The sequence below is a fragment of the Bidens hawaiensis genome, unplaced genomic scaffold (assembly GCF_021521415.1).
Source record: "Bidens hawaiensis isolate Kalapana, Puna unplaced genomic scaffold, B.hawaiensis_p1.1 tig00044092_1, whole genome shotgun sequence".
Lineage (NCBI taxonomy): Eukaryota > Viridiplantae > Streptophyta > Magnoliopsida > Asterales > Asteraceae > Bidens > Bidens hawaiensis.
The window spans coordinates 2,119-15,284 of NW_027497818.1; positions in this window are offsets into that span (position 1 = coordinate 2,119).

A 13,166-nucleotide genomic window follows, 5' to 3' on the forward strand; every position below is an offset into this window, starting at 1 on the left:
CTCAGTAATGTGCATCCAACGTTCCATGTATCCAATCTCAAGAAGTGTTTAGCTGACGAGAACCTTCACATTCCACTTGATGAAGTTCAAGTTGATGAATCTATGCATTTCGTTGAGAAGCCTGTTGAGATTATGGATCGCGAGGTTAAGCAAACCAAGCGCAGTCGTATCCCTATCGTGAAAGTTCGCTGGGAGTCCAAGCGCGGAGCCGAGTTTACATGGGAAAGGGAAGATCAAATGAAGATCAAGTACCCGCACCTGTTCTCTGCGCAACCTACTTCGAGATAAATTTCGGGACGAAATTTCTTAAAGTAGGGGAGACTGTAACATCTGCCCCGATCCGACCCGACCCAGGTACCCGTTTCCCTTATCCGATCTCTTTCTTTTATGATTTAATATTTATTTATACTTATATTTTACTTTTAATAATAATAATATATATTTACCTTCCCGCCTCTCTCTCTCTTTCTTTCCGCCGTCCCGTCCCTCTCCTTCTCTCTTTCCGCCTTCTTTTCCCTCTTGTCGCCGTCCCGCCCTTACGCCTTGTTTCCCTCTTTTTCTTCTAACTCTTTGCTTGTCCTTTGTTCCTTCCCGCCTATGGTTGTCTGCGCAGCTCCACGTGCCAGACTCCTTACATGGAAGCCTGCGTGAAGACATCTTGTTCCTGCGATGCGTGAAGAGAACTCTTCTCGCAGCGCGCTAAGAATGCATGTTCTTCCCGCAATGCGCTAAGAATGTATGTTCTTCCCGCGATGCGCTTAGAATTCCAGGTTCTTCACGCAGCGCGCTAAGGATTTGTGATTCTTCCCGCAGCACGCTAAGGTTTGTTGTGCCAGCCTTCGCGCTCGCGCACTCAGCCTTCTCGCGCTTGACCCTTTAGTCTAGTCTTCTGTTTATTCTAGCCGTTTGCTTTTGTAATGTCTTTTCTTCTGAGCTGTTGACCTAACCTATCTAATGTCTGAATAGTTACTTTCGGCGCAGCATGCGTACCAACCCCATTGGTTGGTAGAAAAAGTGACTGACATTATCTTTTGAGATCTGCTTTTGCCATGCTTGACCAGTACCTTTATCTGAACCGCCCATGCTTTTTTTTACTGTTCCCTGACAGCTTTATCTTGCCCCCTGCAGCTGCCATATCTTTTGATATCTTTTGTTATCTGTTGTTTTGTCTTGTTCTGTTTGTCTTGGAATCTTTTCCCTTTTTTCTGGATTTATGTCTCCTAGGGTTTCTCTATAAATAATAGTATTATTTTTCCTAACACTACACACACAAAACACTTACTCTCTCCTGACCTCCTCCTTGCTCTCTCTGCCGCCTCCCTCTCTGCCTCCGTTTTCTCCTCTCCTCTGCCCTGTTTTCCGGTAATATATTATATTTAATAACTTATTAATTATGCTAACTTGTAATCAAGACTTAAAACCAATCATTAAAACAATAATCTTTAATTATAGGTTAACTTGTGCTTGTTTAAAGTTGGTTCTTGCTTTACCTTACACCGCACCGATTATCAAGTGAGTAATCTCGTACCTAATCCCTTTTTGCTTTTAATGTTTTGGGATGTTCATGTGTTCATACAAACTTAGAGTCTTAAACTTGTTTATGAACTTTAGTCGCGCAGTATCCCATGTGTTGAGGACGTAGACTTGGCTGTTTATTTGTATGTGTGGATCATTAACCGTCTTGTCGGTCTATTCCGCAGTTTTCATGGTACCATTAGATGAACACGGGAGAACTATCGTTTATGATTTTCTCTTTTATTTACACATGCACAGTTAGTCTTGTTTGTGAGCTCAATTGTGAGCACTGGCAGTCTTATGAATCTTAGAGTTGGTCCCGATCAGATTACACCCTTGTTGAAAACCAGACATACACATGTTGCGCGCAGATTTATTGTTATCTATGTATTGTATTAAACTTGATTTCTCACCAACACGCAAGTGTTTGACGTTTTATTTTAACACATGTTCAGGTTTGCAGTAGCTGTTTTGGAGCTTGTGGACACGTAGGAAGTTTTCTTTATTTTTGACCTAGATTAAAATGTATCAAGACAAGTTATTGCTGTTCGGATATTATGATTTATAATATATTGATTTATGTTTTATATTATTTGTGTTTGCTTTGCGCGTGCGCGAATGAATGTATTTATTAAATATTGACACCCAATAGTGTCACGAGTAATGAAACAATATGTGGCGCCCCGATGTATAATCCGCCTTTGGTCGGGGTGTTACAGCTGGAGTGTTGTATTACTAATTTGCCTACGATAAGGTGAGTTTCACGAGCCCCTTTTTCTGAATTGTTTTCAAATATTTTCCCGGGGCGGAAAGCATGTTATTATTTAAATGTTTAAGTACATACTAAACGCATGGATTTGCGTGTATTTATAAATATCTGATTGTACGGGAATCGTATGGAATGGGTACATTACTGGGTTAACAGTGTCCCCAGATGTCCCTGAAAGTGTTTCTGGGTTAACATTGCCCCCGGAATGGGTACATTATTGGGTTAACAGTGTCCCCAGATGTCCCTGAAAATGTTTCTGGGTTAACATTGCCCCCGGAATGGATACAGTACTGGGTTAACAGTGTCCCCAGATGTCTCTTGAAGTGTTTCTGGGTTAACATTGCCCCCGGAATGGGTACAGTACTTGGTTAACAGTGTCCCCAGATGTCTCTAATATATGATTATCATAATGATTTATCACTGTTTATTTAAATTAGTGAAACTCACCAACTATTCGTAGTTGACCCGTTTTCTTTACATGCTTTCTAGGTACTCCCAAACTGGAGTAAGTGCTACATGCTTGATGATGCTTGCTATTTGTGGAAGTTTAGTGATCATTTTGTATTAAATATGATAATGTAATGTTGGTAAAACTTATGTGCTATCGCCTAGACGGGAACTAAACTCGGAACAATGTAATATGATGTAAATTAATGTAGTGGTGTTTTCTTTATAAGCAATGCTGTTGATATCAGATGTGTCTGTTGCATCCCGTTTACGTTTCCGCTGCGGTTACGGGGTGTTACAGGTATGGTTTGTCGATTTGACTATTGCTTTTATTGTTGGGAAATGTGTACTGGACCTGAGTTCTAGGCTTCTTAGGCCCATTGGCAAAATAGCATGTTCTTCCGTCGGCCTCTTCTACATACACTGAAGCTTTGTTGCGAATGATTGCATCAACACTAACATCTTTGAGGTTAGACGTGGGGGGTTTCTTTAATAACTCTAAGTTTTGTTGCGTCAGTCGATTATTGGCTTCAAAAATTCCAGAAGCTCCTGAGGAGATATAAGCTGTGGTTGACTTCCTGTTGACTTTAACAATGGAGCACCTTTGACCATGTTGTGAGCTAGCACACTAACCATGCTTTCAGCCTTGCAAAGCACAGAAGAAACCCTAATTTTGCAGAGAGAGAATTGAGAACTGTTGAAGTATAATATTTGTTTTATTTTAAATTTTCTTTTACAAGAATATACGGCTATACATGATATAGAAAATATGAGCGTTAATAAATGCCAACAACAAATGTAAATCCGTTGTTACATTTTTTTCTTTTTTTAATTCATGAAAATAAAATATTTAATAAATAATCGACATATACAATAAACAATAAACCTCTGAACAATGTTAATGCACCATCATTGTACTATAGCATTGAGAAAAATTTTGAAATAAACAATACGCAATTAGACTTGTTTTTCATTGATTTAATCAGACCTTCAAAAATCTGACCGTGCAGAATGATAACAATGAAAGTTAAAGAATTCGTATATGACAAATTAAAAACAAATCAAAATTTTTTCAAAAGGTTAACAACAAATCTGGTTTTTGTATTTAAGCCATTCTAGCTACTATTTTCTAAGTAGTTTTGAAGGCTTAGATTTTACCTTACTGAGTCGATAAGTTGGAAACGGTATGAACGATCAACATGTTATTTCCTCCAAATTTATTAACCAGGTCTGCATGTTGTGTGAGATGAGTGGATAACATCAAATCTAACATTTAAAATGGGTAAAACAAGTAAAAACCACAAGAACATAAAAGAACTAAACATTTCAAGTAAGGAATCAAAAGATATCTGTTACAAATTCTTTTTCGATTGGTTCGCATGATTTTTACTTTGATTCTCAAACCGATTTGAATTAGTATGCGTCTATGTTATTTAACACCAACCAAATCTATGACTTTAAGTCCATAAAAATTACTAAAATAAAAAAATCGCAAAACGATGCTTTTGAAAACAAGTATATGAAGCAAATCAAAACAGATAAAATAAAAACGCTTACATCGCCAATGATGAAGAGATGCCAACTTTAGGGCTAGGTTGTGGACGTGTAAGAGAAGCATGGTCCGGCGCCGATTAAGTGATTATAAGATTTGTTTATATAGAGAGTGTGTGGTTATCCTAATCGAGTTTGCAAGAAACACCCTAAGCATTTTAAAAACTTTTAGTTAGAACCCAACTATTATAAAGAATAACTTTTTGATATGCCATGATGCAAATAATCCTCTAAATCATTTGCAATGGTCTTATGTCTAAAAATGAAATTAGATTATCCTATGTTAATGTCATATTCATCAAACTCAGTTTAATAGTTAGGGATGACAATGGGTCGGGTTTAGTTATTTTCAAAACCGTACTCGATTACTAATATTCGTCTCAAATCCTTATGATATTTTATCGGGAAATTACCTGTTGGGTTTCGAGAATACCCATCATTCGTGTTTCCTATCATTTTCTCTAATAATATTATATAATATTATTAGCTTCGGCACTAATCTAACTATACTATTAAAGCAAAATGATTCCACATGTCACCATTATAGAGTGTCAACATTGGTATCCACATATGCAATTCCCTTAAATACATTTTCCACCTAATTAACATTCATTAAAATGTATAACAATTCATTAAATGCATAAAATTCTTTATCCATTATTTTTCTTTTAGTTACCATTCTAAAATTATATTAACTTATTCATATAAATTTAGAAAGACTAATCTTTAACCTTTTACAATTCAATATAAAATTCTTCATTAATTTTATTTTATAATTATTTAAATCAATAACAAAATTTCGACTATATAAATCAATACAATGGTTAAAATCTTAGAAAATTATTAAATGGTGAAAATCATGGACAAATCTTTTAATTTTTTTTATGTATATGTATTTCAATTTTAATACTTTTAAGTTGTAATTTGATTTAAATGAATATAAAATAAATCTCATAAATAAAACTTATTATATGAAATAACTAAATTTATGTATTACAAATAATAATTTTATTTTTATTATAATTTCCACCCGTATAAAACACGAGATCTAACCTAGTATTACATTATTATATCATACTTAAACTTTCGAAATTCAAACAAGTCAATACGCTGAATATAAACAGTATATGTATAAAAGGAATGAAAACAAAAAAGTTAATACAAAGAGAAAAAGATTAAGTGTTGGAAATAATGAATAATATTCTCTATTTCTCCTATATCGTATTAACTGTTGGAAATAAAAACAAATCGTAATTTCTACAATATAGTATGAGAAACTAAAGAACGATTTAAATTAAATATATAAAAAAGTTATGTCGGGTATACGCTATCGGGTAACCGGAACGGGTAATCCCAAGCCCGCAAAAATTTCAAAACTAGTCTTGCATCCCAAACCCTAATTTGACGGGTATTACCTGTCCCGACGGATTTCAATGTCATCCGTATTTACTTTAGCCATCTTTATATCTTTATAACTATTAGTATGTGATCCTTTCTACACTCAAATTGAGTGTAGAACAATTTCATTAATTTTTCCTAGAGTAATCACTATTCATATGGAAGTGCGTAAGCGTCTATAATTTTTCACTATTTATTGTTTAGTTAACTAAAATAAAATTATATATATATTTAAAAGGTAACTTTCAGTTACCTCACATTTGTCGCTGTTTAATTTTTTTACAAGTAATAATACTTTGGATACTTACTTTCAATGCACACCTATACATACAACCAATACATACATACATAACACATAGTTCTATTATGGACACGTGGTTAGCTTTTAATACTTATTATTTGGGAGCAGTTTGTCTTTCTTTACACGTGGGGTGATTTATGCGATACATGGTCTGCTTCCCTAGGAATCAGTGTTTTTAAAACCTGTTTAAACTATCCGGTTGAACCGGTTAAACTGGATTTCGCACAGCAGGCCGGTATTTTGAGCCCAGTATTTTTGGCCGGTTTGCTAGAACATCGTGGTGGTTTTTTCTAAAATACCGGTTTCTACCGGCAAACCGGTTTTAAGTCCGAGAAATTTTTTTATATTTGCGGCCCTTATTTTATCAAAATTACTTTTAACCCAACAATTAATATCAAACGTGTAAACTTTAGGACTATTTTTTTAAAATTGAGTGCTTTTGAATTTTTTTTAATATGGATTAACTTTTTGATTATTTTTTGTTATGGAATCATTTACTTTTGGGTTATTTTTGGAGTTGATGTCGCATTTATAGAAATTATAAGGTAAACTATTTAACCGATTGAACCTTTTTAACTCAATCCGGTACGAATAAAAAACCGGTTTTTAAAACATTGCCAGGAACACTGATGCTAAAATATCTGCCACAATTTAATCCTCCGCCACCAGCACTGTCGGAGGAGGTCTGTGGTCTGAGAAATCGATTGCGACCGTCTGCGAGGCTGCTCTTTGTGAGCATATTCAAGTGATTTCGTCTTTGTTGATATGGAAACTATTTATCTTGGTGGAAAGGTTTGTTCTTTTATTGGGTTTTAATATTGAACACAAGCTGTTTGATGAAATGCTTCAATGGGGAAAAATTAGTGTTTTTTTTTTGTGTGATTTGTTATGATTTTGTGGATATTTTGATTCACTTTTGTTGGATGAGCTCAATATTTTAGTTTAATTCGACTTTGTATATTGCACGGAAGGTGTTTGATGAAATGCTTCAATGAGAAACATTAGTTTTTTTTTCAATAATCTTTTACTTTTTTAAGTTGGCTGATTGTAATCTCTTTCCATCAGTCCCACCTTTCATCATATTTTTTTCTCATATGATCCCTTTAAAAAGGAAAAAAAAAAACAAAACAAAAAACATAATAGAAACTTAACGGATTTTTCAGAATTTCAAACTAATGTTTAGGGTTTTTGATCGGAAGGAAGACACGATTCGATTCATATAAAACTTCTTTCTAATCGGTGATCCAAGAGATTTAAAAAGTGGTATACTTTTTTGTATCTTATGTTATCAAACAAATTGTGTTTGTGTGGCTTGGTAAAATTCATTGAAAAATATGCTTTATCATGGACAATGATCTAGTAGTCATAAAATGAATTTTGATAATGTTTAAAAAAAATAATAGTAATAATAATAATTGAAAAATGTGATCACACAGTTGTTTTCAATGGCTGTATATGATATCTTTTCAAATTCGTATTGATGTTTGAAATATTTAAAATTTTAATGTGAATACATATAACTTTCTACTTTTAAATCTATAAACTTAATCTTAAATGAAACTCCCTTCTTTAATGTCATGTGCAACATTGAAGTTAGTGTAACTCCCACAAGTTCCAAGCCCAGTTTAATAAATCCTCCCAAACCCTAAACCTTATAAAGACACATTATTTTTGAGAAATTGAAATTATATTACATAAATGTGTTACTCTTGATTGGAAACACCATCAACACGGGTCAATGGGCATATTCATAATATCATGTTAAGGCGGGCCGTTTTTTTTTTTTTTATCTTTTTGTATATAACGAGTTTTCTACCTGGCGTGTTGCGACGGGCAGGTTAGTAAAACTCGGCGGTGGTAAAACCTAAGCATTGAGGCTACGCGCGTTTTGTGCCAGTACAAAAACCAAAAATAAAACAAAAGTTATAAATATTAAGGACCAATGAGGAAGCACCGGTCAGCAAAACTCAAGCGTTGGTAAAACCCGACCGTTGTTGATCCCCGAACGTTAAGAGGATCAGTCTATGCAAATTTGGGCTGTTACCGTCACATTCTTTACGATACCGATACTAAAACAAAAAAAAACGACCCTCGGTTGGTTCTCGTTACTGTAGTGGAACTAAAACAAAACAATAACAAAAAAATCAAAGCAAAAAAAAAACAAAAAAAATTTTCCACCACTAAGGTGCCGCAAAGTGGCCCAATAGGGTCCTTGCGGCACCAAAGTTCTAAATTATATATAGTTATAATATTTCATCCTGAAAATCGGTCAAAGCCATCGATTTATAAAGATTTCACCGAGTAACAAAGTTATGGAGAACAAATTCAAAAGTCTGTGTTGGCATAATGGCCAACTTATAAGTCAATAAGTTTAATTGACCAATATATGTTTTACTAATTAACTAATAATGCATGCCAAAGCATGTTGATTTACACGCATTAGTTGACACAGGTAAAAACGTGTAAGTATTAGAATTAACAAAGGTTAATTTGACACTTTTCCAAGTGTGACATATACATAAAACTTGATTGTTTTTCATAAAAGATCGAGTTTTAAATTCAAATAAATAATTTATAGTAAGACTAAATCACACACAAATAGGCAAATGTATCTATCACATATGTAGAATAGTATTGGTTAGAAACAAGTATCAATCCGAAGGCACGTGATAGTTTCATTAATAATACTTCATAATTAAATCAAACGAAAGTAATAAACATTTAAAATTGATTTAAGACGAAACTTTATTTTTAAATTAAAATAAAGCAAGTAAATAAACTTTGGGTGAGAGAATCAATATATGAAGGTTACCATTTTATTCAAAAATCCACTTAACACTCTTTCGGTTGGCCGATTAGCAAATGATTTACAATGTTTGGTAAACTTTCTTCCGCGTTTTTGTTTTATGCAGGAATTATGTTCGAGGAAGCTGATTGGTGTAGGTGAATATGTGAATTGTCTATATCGGATGGGGATGGTCTTGAACGAAAGGAAAGCCTTGATGTCTAAGACTGACGATGAAGTTTGGCATTAAAGACTCGGTCAAGCCTCATTCGATAAACTATGTCGTGTTGGTTTTTTTAAAAGTTTTTCTTCTAGTTTCAAGGATATATTTTGTGATGCTATTAATAAGGCCAAACATACACGTTCGCCGTTTCCAAAGAGTTTCATTAAAACTAATGCATGCTTTGACTTAATTCATTGTGATATTTGGGGTAAATACCGCAAGCCTTCTAGTACAAATGCTATATACTTTCTAACGATTGTTGATGATTTTAGTAGAGCGGTACGGATTTACCTCATTAAAAACAAAAGTGATGCTAGTGAATGCTTAATTTCTGAAAAATGGTAAGCACCCAATTTGGAAAACCAATCAAGAGAATTCGATGTGACAACAGAGGCGAATTCACTTCGAATAGAATGATGGAGTTTGATGCAAAGGAAGGAACTTTGTTAGAAACGACATGCGCTCACACACCTCAGCAAAATGGGGTGGTCAAACGAAAGCATCGCCATATCCTCGACACTGCGCGTGCGTTAATGTTTCAAGCAAGCTTACCAAAAAGATTTTGGGGAGAATGTATACGGGCTGCAACATATATAATCAATCGTTTACCATCAAAGGTTATTGGGAACAAAACTCCATACGAAATTATGTTTGGAAAACCAACTGATTACAACCACATGAAAGTTTTTGGATGCCTTGTTTATCACAGAAGCACGGAGACAGGGGTGACAAATTCGAATTGAGGGGGAGGCCAGGTGTATTTTTTAGGCTACCTCAAGGAACTAAAGGGTTCAAGATTTTTGACACTGAACACGGAAAATTCGTTGTTTCACGAGATGTGAAATTTGTAGAAAACCAGATTCCGTTCGCGACCATCAAGCCTATGGTTGAAGACAAAAGTGTTTTTGATTGGCCGGTGGATTATGAAGAAATATTTGTCGATCAAGACCCCTATTCGGTGAACATCGAACCGATTAATGAAGTCAATGATTCCCTCCCAGATCTTGACCTACATGAGGACTTCGATCATATAGAAGTCTCTAACCATGAGGACTCTATACCGAGGAGCAACCAATTGAACCTCATGTTCATACCGATGAGCAACCAATTGAACCAAACGAGGTTATTTTTAACAACCAAGCAAGAGAAAAAAGAAACAAAAAGCAATCTACATGGCTTCACAGTTTTGATGTAAATTTACCCCTATCTTTAGACCACACACGTGTCACACCAGATCAGTCTTCCTCAACGGTACACCCTCTTGCTTATTTATTTCTTATGATAAGTTTTCTAACTCCCATAAAGAATTTTTAGCAGCCATTAGCTCCAACTATGAGCCGAAAAATTTTCATGAAGCTATGCAAGATAAACACTGGATAGATGCCATGAAAAACGAAATTCAAGCTCTTGAAGATAACAAAACATGGACTCTCGAACAATTACCTGAAGGAAAACGGGCTATCGATTCAAAATGGGTTTACAAAATAAAACATAAACCGAATGGGGATATAGAAAGATATAAGGCTCGTTTGGTTGCAAAGGGTTTTACAAAAATGGAAGGGGTTGATTTCCATGATACCTTTGCACCTGTTGCAAAGTTGGTAACCGTGAGAAGTCTTCTTGCTGTAGCTGTAAAAAGGTGTTGGATTATCCACCAACTTGACGTAAACAATGCGTTCTTGCATGGTGATCTACAGGAAGAAGTTTACATGAAGATTCCACAAGGTTTTTTAAAAACCACAGATACACGAGTTTGTCGGCTTCGTAAGTCTTTATATGGACTCAAACAGGCTTCTCGAAACTGGTACCAAAAATTCACCACTGCGCTACTTGATTATGGTTTTAAACAGTCCAAGGCAGATCACTCGTTATTTACTTCGGGCTCTGTTGATTTGTTCGTGGCGATCCTCATCTATGTTGATGACGTGATCATCACAGGAAGTGACGCAGATAGAATTAAGCAAACTAAGGAGCATCTTGACCAACTCTTTAGCATCAAAGATCTTGGTCCACTAAAGTATTTCTTGGGAATCGAGGTTGCTTAGACATCTGATGGATTAGTCCTAAGCCAATGTAAATATACGTTAGACATTTTGAATGATAGTGGTTTAATGGGATGTCGCCCTAGCTCTTTGCCTATGGAGCAAAATCTAAAAATTAATCAGTCCAGTGATAGCCAAAAACTGATGCAAGTAAGTATAGGAGACTTATTGGGAGACTCTTGTATTTGCAAGCCACTCGTCCTGACATTGCTTACTCAGTAAATCTGCTGAGTCAATTCGTCTCTGATGGATGATGTTACACGGGTGCTTTGGTACTTGAAAACAACACCTGGACAGGGCATTTTTTTGCCTAAAACTGGCGACCTGAACCTAGTTGCTTACTGCGATGCAAATTGGTTAGGGTGTAACTTCACCCGTTGGTCCAGAACTGGTGACCTTTTGACTTTGGGAGGTGCCCCGATATAATGGAAAACCAAGAAACAATCCGTTGTTTCTCGATCATCAGCTGAAGCTGAATACCGTGCTATGGCAACCACTGTTAGTGAAATTTTGTGGGTTCGTTGGATGTTAAATGATCTGCGTATTAAGTTTGTTGATGCCACACCTTTGTTTTGTGACAATCTTGCTGCTCGTCACATAGCCAACAACCCAGTTTTCCATGAACGTACCAAACATGTAGAAATGGATTGCTATTTTGTTCGAGAGAGACAGTGGAGTTGAAACAAATATTGCCTTCACAAATTGACACAAAGAACCAAGTTGCAGACTTGTTTACCAAAGCTTTGGGAGCACAACAATTACGTTTTTTGCTTGACAAATTGGGTGTCCGTGACCTACACACTCCAACTTGAGGGGGAGTAAAGAAGATTGTGACATATCTCTCTTGATCGTGGCATATCTCTCCTATATTTATCTTTTGCCTATTTATTTTCCTTGATTCTCATAACATATTTATTATTATTTCTTTGTGTTTTTAAACCTTCTACTTGATTAATAAAATTACTGACATTGAGATATCATAATTTTTAATTTACGTCTACTCATGTGTGTGATTATTTATTTGCGTATAATAAACATGCATGTAAAAGAATAGTTTTACAAGACTTGAACTCAATTTAATTGTCACTATAAACCATATATGGAAATAGAGGGACTAAAAATAAGAAATTGGTAATGTTGACTTGGTAAGCATAAGACCACCTACTTAGAAATCTCCAGAACATTTTTTGAGTGTGAGAGAAGAGGAAGAGCAAAACCCCTCAAATACTTCCTTTGTGGCATAATCAAGTGTTCTAGTGATCTAAGCTTCTAAATCCATAACAAATGCTTCCTCGTTGAAGTAATTGTCATCTTCTTCATCTATAACTCCATTAATGAACTTAAAGCTCTTAGATGGGTTTTGGTGTTCTAGATTAAAATTGACCAAATTATGGTACTTGTTAGCTTAGATACTATGTAGATGATGCTTTCATGAGTTGGTATGTTGTTAATTTGATGATTTATCTAAGTTCTAGTGTCAATTAAAATTAGGGTTCATGTGCAAAATTTGGGGTATTACTCATTTATATGTTTTGTCATGTTGGTAAATTAAATGAGTAGAAGTTTAAAGGCATGATAGAAATTGTGGTTTATGTGAAAGATGAACTTGTGAACTGAGAAAGAGACATTGAAGTATAGAAATACCATGGATCATTATCGCTAGTTGAATGATGTTACTAAAGTAAGTAAAAACGAATTCATGTATCTTAAATGACTTTTAACAAAGTCAAATGTGCTCTATATGATGATTCATTTGATAAATTGAGGGTTTGTGTGCATAATTAGTGAGATGGGTCGTTTTGGTAACGTTATATTGTTGCTAAATAAACTCATAATCTGAAGCCAGCAAGGTGTGATGAAAATTGTGAAGAATGTTAGATTTGACGCTTGTTTCTTAATAGATTCTTATGATAAATTCATATGAACATGAATGCAAATTATTCATGTTAAATCGAGTGAGATTTAGTTGTAAAAGACATGTTGTTTACATTATGGCCCGTTAGAGTAAATGATGTTAAGTGGCCGTAAACTATACACTCTAGCATGTCAAGGTTGAATTAAATGTTAAGTATGACAAAGCTTTGAGGCTAACAGATCGGTGGATCATTCCAAGTTCTAGAAAATCATACGGGATA